This window comes from Myotis davidii, unplaced genomic scaffold, assembly GCF_000327345.1.
Source record: "Myotis davidii unplaced genomic scaffold, ASM32734v1 scaffold98, whole genome shotgun sequence".
Lineage (NCBI taxonomy): Eukaryota > Metazoa > Chordata > Mammalia > Chiroptera > Vespertilionidae > Myotis > Myotis davidii.
In genome coordinates this window covers 344,853-355,204 of record NW_006294654.1, presented here as the reverse complement: position 1 = coordinate 355,204, position 10,352 = coordinate 344,853, and positions in this window count along the sequence as shown.

The window sequence follows — 10,352 nt, the reverse complement described above, 5'->3', positions numbered from 1 at the left end:
AAGAAGCTGAAAATAAATAAATACATAAATACGCCGAAGAGTGTAAAACCTTATGAAAGGGCAAGATGATCCTGCCCTAGCATCACTCTTTCTTGCCCCAAGGCCATTCCTGCAGATGACAAGCATGTTGAGATGGAGAGATAAATGTTAAATTTTCTGTGTGATGAAGTGCCTCGTATCAGGGCCCCTTGTGTAGTTCACCAGGCCCCCGTTAGCACTTACACGCACTGTCTTCTCAAGTGAAGTTAGTGCTGCCGAAGAAAAATGCCATGGAACCCCAGTGCTCAAGCATTCCTTTTCTCTCCCTGTTCAAGAAGAGTTCTTAAGGAGCTGAGTTACAAGACTCTTGTTTCTCAAGTAGAAAGCTTGGTTCCCCAGAACAGTGGTGAATATCTTCCATACAGTGGTTCTCAACCTTCCTAATGCCGCGACACTTTAATACAGTTGCTCATGTTGTGGTGACCCCCAATTTCATTGTAACAAATTGAACATAATTAAAGCATAGTGATTAATCACAAAACAATATGTAATTATATATGTGTTTTCCGATGGTCTTAGGCGACCCCTGTGAAAGGGTTGCGACCCACAGGTTGAGAACCACTGCAAGTTAGGAAGAGCTACAGAACTCAACACAGTTGGTGGTGAACTACGATTTTCCAAATGGATATGTTGACTTTGTTTCTTCTGATTCTGGGTCCCATTCTTGGTATTTTCCTCTACCTCCCCTCCCTCACCATCACCACTCTGAGGAGGACTCTAAACCACAGTTTTGCGATGGTGACTCCTGGACAAAGCCTATTGTGTTTTTAAGAGGATTGCTTAGAATAGAAAAGTAATGCTGGACTTTTGAGGTGGTAGGACTTCTCAAAAGGGCAGGGATCACAGGATACAAAGGTTGTGAATCTTTGTTGAAGATAGTAGTTGCCCTATCATTTTATCAAGTGTACTTAGGTACTTCTCAAATATTTCAATGTAAACCATATTCATGTAAAAGAGTAGAGATTATTTAGCATCTTTATTTCGTCTTTTGGCCTAATTTTTAATAGCACCACTTCCTAGTTCTGTTATATTTACACTGATTTCATGGAAATTCCTGTGAATACATCCTTAATGGTATAACCTGTCATTTTTCTGGGTCCAAATGCAGGGTATTCCTATCAAATTACCCCAGTGACAATTCTTTGGGTTTTCTGAAGATTGTTTTTTAGTAACAACTTGAACACATAGGTTTTCATGGCCTTAAATATCAATGCCACTCAAAATGACCCACACCTAAATCTTGACTCTTGGTTTTCCATTCTCATGAGAGGTACTGTGATGAAGGAGTTCTGATTTGAATAAACAAACATTTACTGAGTACCAAATGTGTGCAAGACCTAGTGATGCCATTCTTATGCTGTTTGTTTGGGTAGAATGCTTTGTGTGCGCTGATGCAGGGAACAGAGGCAGGCAGGGTAGAGGAAAGCTTGGAAGGTTTTCAAGATTAATTAGCACAAAGGTGGGGCATTTGGGATATCTGGCACCAGATAGTAATCAACATTACTAATTATACTCTCATACTAAATCAGTTATGGTGGGTGAATTGGAGTTGATCAGCCAGTATGGTTAAGGATGCTGCAGCTGTTGTGAGCTTCCCTTTAAAATATGTTTACATGTTTTTATAGTTCATGTTTTAGTGCAGCGGTTCTCAACCTGTGGGTCACGACCCCTTTGAGGGTCGAACGACCCTTTCACAGGGGTCGCCTAAGACCATCGGAAAACATATATAATTACATATTGTTTTTGTGATTAATCACTATGCTTTAATTATGTTCAATTTGTTACAATGAAATTGGGGGTTACCACAACATGAGGAACTGTATTAAAGGGTCGCGGCATTAGGAAGGTTGAGGACCACTGTTTTAGTGTGTTGCATTTTATTTTGCTTAATTTTTCTTAGAAAACATGACCCCCATTTTTTCAGTCATAATAGAAACTTGAAATATAAGAGTATGATGTGCAAAGAGAAAAATCACCTGGAATGATACATTCTCAGTCAAAGTTACTACAGTATGTAGTCAACACTTTTTATTTTCAGTTTCTTGGCAAATATAGGAGGGTGCTGACAGTACTACAAAGAACATGTGATGGATCTTGAGGCATAAGTTCTAAAGTGCATCGCTTCATTCTTAGACAGGAGAAAACTCTATGATGTATTCTGTTCATTAGTATTCCTATTCAGAAATTAGGTGGCATTTGAGGTTGAGTAGGGCTGGCTGGTAGAATAAAAAAAAAATAGGTATTTTGTTCTTTGAGCACATGTATGCTTCAGTAATATCTTTCTGGCAGGTTCAGGAGAGTGGCATGTAAAGCCTTGTGTGACCTTTCTTTAATTGGAGTACTGGTTTTTACAGATGCATCAGACTGTAATTGGGCTTAGCCTTTAGGGCACTAAGAAGATTCTGTTCCGTGTTTCAGGAAAATTAATTCATTTTAACTGAGTGTGTTGAATGCACATGATGGGCATTCAATACATATTAATTCAGTGTTCTCAAGTAGGACATACCAATGAAAAAAGTCCACTTCTTTCTCTATTTTTTTTAAATAATCTGATTAAGAATGTTTTTAGTAAGTGGCCACATATACTAACATATGAGACCTCTTAAAGAGAGAATATTCTGTCCCAGGTATTTTCTGTAAATTGGTAGGTAGTTCTAGAGTCTGTCAATTCTAGAGGATAGATCCAATTGGGGTTGAATACTTTTTGACAAGAATACTTCCATAGATGGTAGTGAGTGTATGTGTGCATTAAGTCATAGAATGCCTGCTTGTTTTTCTTTTGTTCTGGTAGCAGTCATTGATGACATTTATCTAAAAATACACTGAGTGGCCAGATTATTATGACCACCTGATGTTTGTAGGCAAACTAGCTATAATTTTGTGCTGAAGTTGCTAGAGGGCCAGACCATTATAAATAGGGAAGCAGGTTGTTTACCACGACAGTAGAAGTGATTTTTTTCTCTTTATATATTTTGGAAATTGACCCCTTATCAGATGTATCTGATGATTGTGGGGGCCACCTAAACAAGGCAAAGTCTCCCTCATGTTCTTGAAACCACTCCTGCACAATAGGAGCACCGTGGCATGGCTAATTGTCTTGTTGGAAGAAGCCATCTCCATTGGGATACGCCATCAACATGATAGGATGAACCTGATCAGCAACGATACTTAGGTATGTTGTGCTATTCAGACGTTGTTCCACACGAATTAAAGGGCCCAAATCATGTCAGGGAAACATGCCCCAAACCATAACACTGCCCCCACCAGCTTGAAGGGTTGTACTCATGCACGTGGGATGCATGCTTTCATGCTGTTTCCGCCCACTTCTCACTCTGCCATCTGCATGATGCAACTGGAAACGTGATTCATCGGGCAACATGACTTTTTTCCAATTGTTGACTGTCCACTCCTTGTGTTCCTGTGTGAATTGGAGACGTTTTATCTTGGTAACTGAAGACAGCGAAGGTGTTCGAACAGGCCTTCAGCTTCCATATCCCATACGATGCATGTAAGGCTAATTTGCCTACAAACGTCAGGTGGTCATAATAATTTGGCCACTCATGTTCAAATATATCCCACGTTCAAAGGCTGTTAAATCGCATTGTTTACCCATATCTTCAGAAAGAACATCATTTCTACTGTCGTGGTACAACCTGCTTCCCTATTTATAATGGTCTGGCCCTCTAGCAACTTCAGTGCAAAATTATAGCTAATTTGCCTACAAACATCAGGTGGTCATAATAATCTGGACACTCAGTGTATATTAGTGGTTGAAAAATGTTAATATTTTATTTCTATATTTCCTTCATCATTAATTAGCTATTATACCTCTACAAAGAGAAAGTGTTACCCTGAGATAGAGTTGATATAGGAAAGTCAGGATAAATGCTTAATTTGGGGGCTGAATAAGGCTGGATGATTTTCAAACTAATAAGACATTATTTTTCTGCTTCAAATAGTCCATAACATTTTAAGAAATTTAAAATATTAAAATAAAGATAAAACTCTTGTATTTACTCAGATATTTACTTTTCTAGTGCTCTTAATTTCTCCTAACAAATTAAGCTTTCTATCCAGAATCATTTTCCTCTAGCTTTTGGAATTTCTTGAAGGGCAGGTGCTTGCAATGAATTATCTCAACTTTTAATTATTTGAACATATCTTTATTCTGCCATATTTTTGAAAGCTGTTCTTGTGGATTACAGAATTTTAGGTGGATAATTTTTTTTTCTTTAATGATGTTATTCCATTGTCTGTTGTCCTCCATTATTTCTGATGAGAAGTCAGGTATAATTTTCATCATTGTTCTCCTTGGTATAACATATCAGTTTTCTCTAATTGCTTTAAAGTTTATTTTCACCTTTGCTTTTCAGCTGTTTGATTATGGTATGCCTAGGTATTGCTGCTGTTGTTTTAATCTTACTTGAGGTTTGCTGATCTTATTATTTATTCTGCTTAAAGTTGATATATTTAATCAATTTTGGAAAATTCTTGACCATTCTCTCTTTAAATGTTTCTTCTCTCCCCATTTTCTTTCTTCTCTTTTTCTACGACTTTAATAACACATATATTGGACTGTTTGATATTGCTCTTCATATCTACATGCTCTTTTCATTTTCCCCCATTATTTTTACATTTTTGGTTCCTTTTGTAGTTTCTTTAGACTTGCTTCCAAGTTAACGAATTCTTCATTTCTGGTTTAATTTTCACTTCCAGCATTTCCACTTGTTTCTTTTTATAGTTTATATTTCTCTGCTGAAATTCCCCATGTGTTCATGTGTGTCATCCATATTGTCCACTAGATGCTTTAACATATATATATATATGATATTTATTTTAAGGTCCCTGCTGATAATTCCTCCATATGGGTGGGTCTGTTTCCAATGATGGTTTTTCTCTCTTGACCTCTTTCACAGGTCACGTTTTCTTGCTACTTCATATTACTTGTAAATTTCTTTTTTATATACCAGCCATTAAAAAATAACAGTAGAGTTTGAGATAAAGAACACTTACTCTCAAAAGGACACAACCTCTTTCTTTCAGGCTGCTAAGTAGAGAGCACTAATTTGCAATTCATTTGGGGGCTGGGATTTTTTTTGCAAATTTAGGTTGATTCAGTTTTCCTTTGGCTTCAGATATTTTGAGGCCTGGACCAGAACTTTGCCTTCAGTAAGGAGTGGGATCTGAACACTGGTTCTCTCCAGGAATCTCTTTTTACTTTATAGGTGAACTATCTGATTTTTAAACTATGGGAGATCTCCTTCCCTCTTTTATTTATTTGTAGCCTAGCTGTCAGCTTTTTTCGTCTTTGGGGAGTTCTCTTCGTTTCTAGTTCTGTTCTGGGTTCCTGTGCTTGGAGATATCTGCCCTGCTACCCTGCCCACAGCCTTTAGAAGACTGCTTTAGTATACCCAAGAAGTCTGGAGTGCCTCAGAGGGATTTCTTTCAGCTTTTCTGCCCCACCCCTACCCTTTAGAAACCCTGTTAGCACAATTAATCAGTAGTTCAATTAAGAGAATAAGTTTGTTTAAGTAAGAATGGTACACTGGAGTGGGGGATGGGTTTGAGCTAGAAGGGATCAGTGTGTGGGGGGGACATCTGTAATACTTTCAACAATAAAAATAAATTAAAAGAAAAAGAATGGTACAGAAAAATGTTTTGATCATTGAAATACAGATTCCTTTTAGGACTATAAGGGTACAGAATAGCTGGAAATGAAAACTCTAGTAGACATTCATCTACAAGAAGGCTGCCCCCTTCCTTAAAAGCATCTGTTTCCCACTGGAGAATTTCTCCTCTACTGTGAGTGGATGAATAAGGCTGACAGCCAGGGGTGCTGTGGTGGGTGAAGATCCTGGTATGTGGAAGGAAATGTCAGGAGCGGAAAGCGTTACTCTCGCACTGTTCTGCTTCCCATTGCTTTTGTTGTTCCAATTCCTTTAACAGGCCAGGCTCATTCCAGCTTCTGAGCCTTTGCCATTGCTGTTCTCATTGCCTGGAGTGCTATTTCCCCAGATGGTCTGGAACATAAACATCATGAGAGCAGAGACTTTGTCTCTTTGATCCACGGCTGTATCCCCACGGCCTAGAACAGTGCCTAACCTGTATACACAGTAAAAAAAAAAAAAAAAAGATAATCACTGAATGAATGAGTCTTTTTCTCCAGGGGCAGGCAATTGGCCTGAGTAATTGGTAAGGGGTGACTTAATCTTGACCCTCTCCTGGGATTTTGACTCCTGAGCAAAGGTGTAGGGGCCGTGAGCGGCAGGGAGAGAGACTGGAGATTGCTCCCTATTGCACGTAGAAGGCGCCTTGAGAATTTACTGAGACTTGTTCTTATGTGTGGCTTACGGAAACAGCCTCGTTACTTTATGGCCCATATTTAATGTTTTATTCCTACAAATACCACCTGAATGCAGCTGGAATATTTAATTACAGGTAGTTTTTATCATTCTCTTTTTGTTTTCCCTCTCCCTGGCCTGTTACATATACATACCCAATCCCCACTCTTTAAAATTTTGGCTAGTGTTTGTTTTTGCCATGCATCTTTTATTCCTTCCTTCAGGAATAACTCTCCTTAATGTGCATACATTTTTAAATAACTGGATTTTTGTATCATCATTTACAGCTAATGGGGATGCTCAATGTCTTGTAGAAATAGATGTTGAGAATGGCTGGTGTGGAAGCCAAGATTGGGCTTTTTCCAGTACTCATCTTCATTGGAAAAGATGACAGTCAATCCTTTTAGCCCAACTTTGGTCTGTAGGCTGGAAAAACACACACATTATTCCAGAACAATCAGAAGCCAAAAACCCTGAATTGACTCTTTAGGAATATATATACGTGAATATTAAAGAGTTTCCTTAGGAATGTTCCTCCAGTCCAACAGACTTTCCCCCATGTTTGGTACCTATGAAAATGTGTGGTACCAGTAAACACTAAGTGTTTTGTTTAAATATTAAACTTTAAAGTGCTGCATCCATATTTAATGTGCAAGCTCTCCTTGAAAGGCTCTGCCAGGTTGCTCTTCCCTATTAGAAAAACACTTGAGGGCCATTAGCCAAGCTCTCAGGTTACAAGGAAAAGGTCTATTCCACTGCAAACCCTTCTCAGAGCATCTCTGAAAAGCTAATATGTGAGCAGAGGGCAGGCTGGCTCCAAATCACTTAGAGGCTCTATTTCCAAAACTGCTTTAACCAGTCATATCCTCAGGAAGTTGCAATCCCAGGAACTTCTTTTGTCAACAGAACTTAGGGCTTACTTCTTGCAGAGTTGCTGACTGGAGAAGAAGTCTAGAACATGCCATTGCAGCAGTTATTGTTGGTGAAATTAGGAGCCCTAGTGAGAGTGACTCCTTGTTCCCCACCCCAAACATGCCATTGGATGGGTTTCTATAATATTTGAATGAGGGCTTGTTATGTCTTCACCGACTGGATTTCTGTGTTAAAGGTTGCCATAGATAGACACTCCCCATTCTTTACCCTTCTGTGGAACTTGGATTTATAATGAACATGTTCTAGAGAAAGGCCAGGACCGTGATGTCTGCCTTGGAACATGGATGGTAATGGTGGGAAGGAGCACCAATCATAAACTTTGTTTGCTTTATTCATTTGTCCATTCATCTTTACTTATTGAAATAATTTATTGAGTGCCCCCAAGGCCTGAAGGCCCTTGTGGTGCTTCAGGAATGTCAGGCAACTAGCTAGTGGGTTGGAAACTTAGAAGAGATCTGAGAAGAGCAGCCCCTGGTTGAGTATAGAGGTGTTTCGGTCAGCACTTCAGCCACACCCTGAGAGTAGGTAGGCAGGCTCATCTGAGCTCAGAAAGTTCTGAAAAACACACATGTGGTATAGTTTTAGACTTTCTAAAGCTGTGTTTTAATAAGATTTTGCCGCCAAGTCGTTTGGAATACAAGCATGACATAGGCTTTGAAATTCAGAAATAAGAGATGGAATTGCTTGAAAGCTGGCTACTGGAGCTTTGAAAATCAAGGATTTCTTAATGCTTTGCAGTTTTAATACAAATTGAATTAGGAATAACACAGAAAGGGAAGAAAATTGTATGCTTTGGGCATTCGACCTGAATCTTCACTAACTACCCAAAGGAACCAGATTGTGGTTGAAAATTTATGGCACCTTTATTATGTGCATCTGTTAGCGTCACTGTCCAATAGGGTAGCCACTAACCACAAGTAGTTACTTAAATTCAAATTAAACACAATTAAAATCACTTCTTCAGTCACATTAGCCACATTTCAAGGGGTTAATAGCCATGTGTGGCTTTGGGCAGCACAGATACAGATCATTTCTGTCATTCAGAAAGCTCTGTGGCCAGCACTGTAAACAGGAATGTAAAGTTAAGAAACTGGGGTGGGGGTAGAAACTGGAGCAAACCAACATTTCTATGAAATTCCCTCTATTTCCCTCAGGGGTTATTCCAAACCTTTGGCTCATTCAAGCTTTATGCCCCACGTATCCCTCATCATTTTCAGCAGGTGATTGCAGCTCTTATTCTATAAAGGAATTAGACAAATTAGGTGTGGACCTTTTTATCTTTTGGCTCTCTACCTCCATTACACACTTCGTTGTATCTGTACCTCTTACCTTATACCTTTTTAGGGGAAGAAGCACCATTCTTTCTGTTTATTGAGAATTCCTCTGTGCAGTAGAATCAACTCTTTTGTCATATATATAACCATTTTATTTTAAAATAAATATAGATTCATAGGAAGTTTGAAAAAAATGTAAAGGGGAGGTATTCTGTATACCCTTCAACCAATTTTATGTCATGGTAACATCTTGCATAACTCTAATTCAGCATCAAAACGAAGACATTGATGGACATTAGTACAATCCACAGAGTTTATTCAGTTTCACCACTTTCCCATGCACTCATTTGTGTGTATGTGTATATTTATATATGTACTTATATAATATTCAAGGCTGTTAATAGCATAGTATGTAACCATTTGAAACTAGCTCTTTTTCACTCATATAATTCCCATGAAATTTATCTTAGCTTCTTTTTTAAAAAAAAGTATTTTTATTGATTTCATAGAGGAAGAGAGAGGGAGAGAGAGATAGAAACACCAATGATGAAAGAGAATCATTGATCGGCTGCCTCCTGCACACCCCCTACTGGGGATTAAGCCCGCAACCCAGACGTGTTCCCTTGGCCAGGAATCAAACCCAGGATCCTTCAATCTGCAGGCCAACACTCTATCCACTGCACCAAACTGGCTAGGGCTATCCCAGTTTCTCGTATCAATAGTTTATTACTTTTGTTTCCTGAATAGGGTTCTGTGGTATGGAAATGCCAGTTTGTTTAGCCATTTACCCCTTGAAGGGCATCTGTGTTTTTTCTCCCCAGCTTTCCAGTCTGTTACAAATAAAGCTGCTATAAACATTCCCAGGATTGTGTAAATATAAGTTTTCATTTCTCTGGGACAAATGCCTGAGTTCAGTTGCCGGGTTGAATGGTAAATCTAGGTTAGTTTTGTTAAGAAACTGCCAAACTGTGCCATTTCCCCTTCCCACAGCAACGAGTTATCAGTTTTCCTGCACCCTTGCCAGCATCTGGTGTTATCACTATTTTTGCTATCTCTTTGTGGTTTTAATTTTCATTTCTCTTTAATTTTCATTAGCATGGTGATGATTTTGAACATCTTTTCATGTGCGTATTTCCACCAAATAGTCTCTGATGAATTATCCTGCTCAGTTTCTAATTGGAGAATTCTTTATATGGTCTAGATACAAGGCCTTGGAAATGATTTTTTTCCCCAGTGTAGCCTGTCTTTCCTTACTTTTCAGAGTCTTTGGTGGAGCAAATATGTATAATGTTAATAAGGTATCTCTTTTACATTTTTAACTTACGTGTTTAACCTACCCTGCTCTACTGCTCTTTTCCCCGCAATACAAAAACTGCATCATGGTGCATTAACCTTGAAAACTGCGTCTACCGTGAAGTATGTTTCTTTCCCTTTTGTATCAGCAAATGATGTCACAATCTAGCTACCGTCCGAAACCGACACCTGGATGTTACCCTGGACTCGTTTAGTCCTTCAGCTTCTACCTCTAACCATCCTCCACAGTCGTGTCTTTTCCCACTGTTTCTCAAGTCCATCCCATTTTGCTGCTGTATCCTCAGTGACAGTGTCTTAATTTATATCCTTATTCTTTCTTGTCAGGATCATTGCGTTGAGCTTCTCTTTGTACTCCTGGCTTTCAGTCTTGCCTGACCCAAAGCCAATTTCCTTATTGCTGCAGAATGATCTATCTAAAAGGCAGCCTAGTCATGTTCTCCTCTGCTCAGCA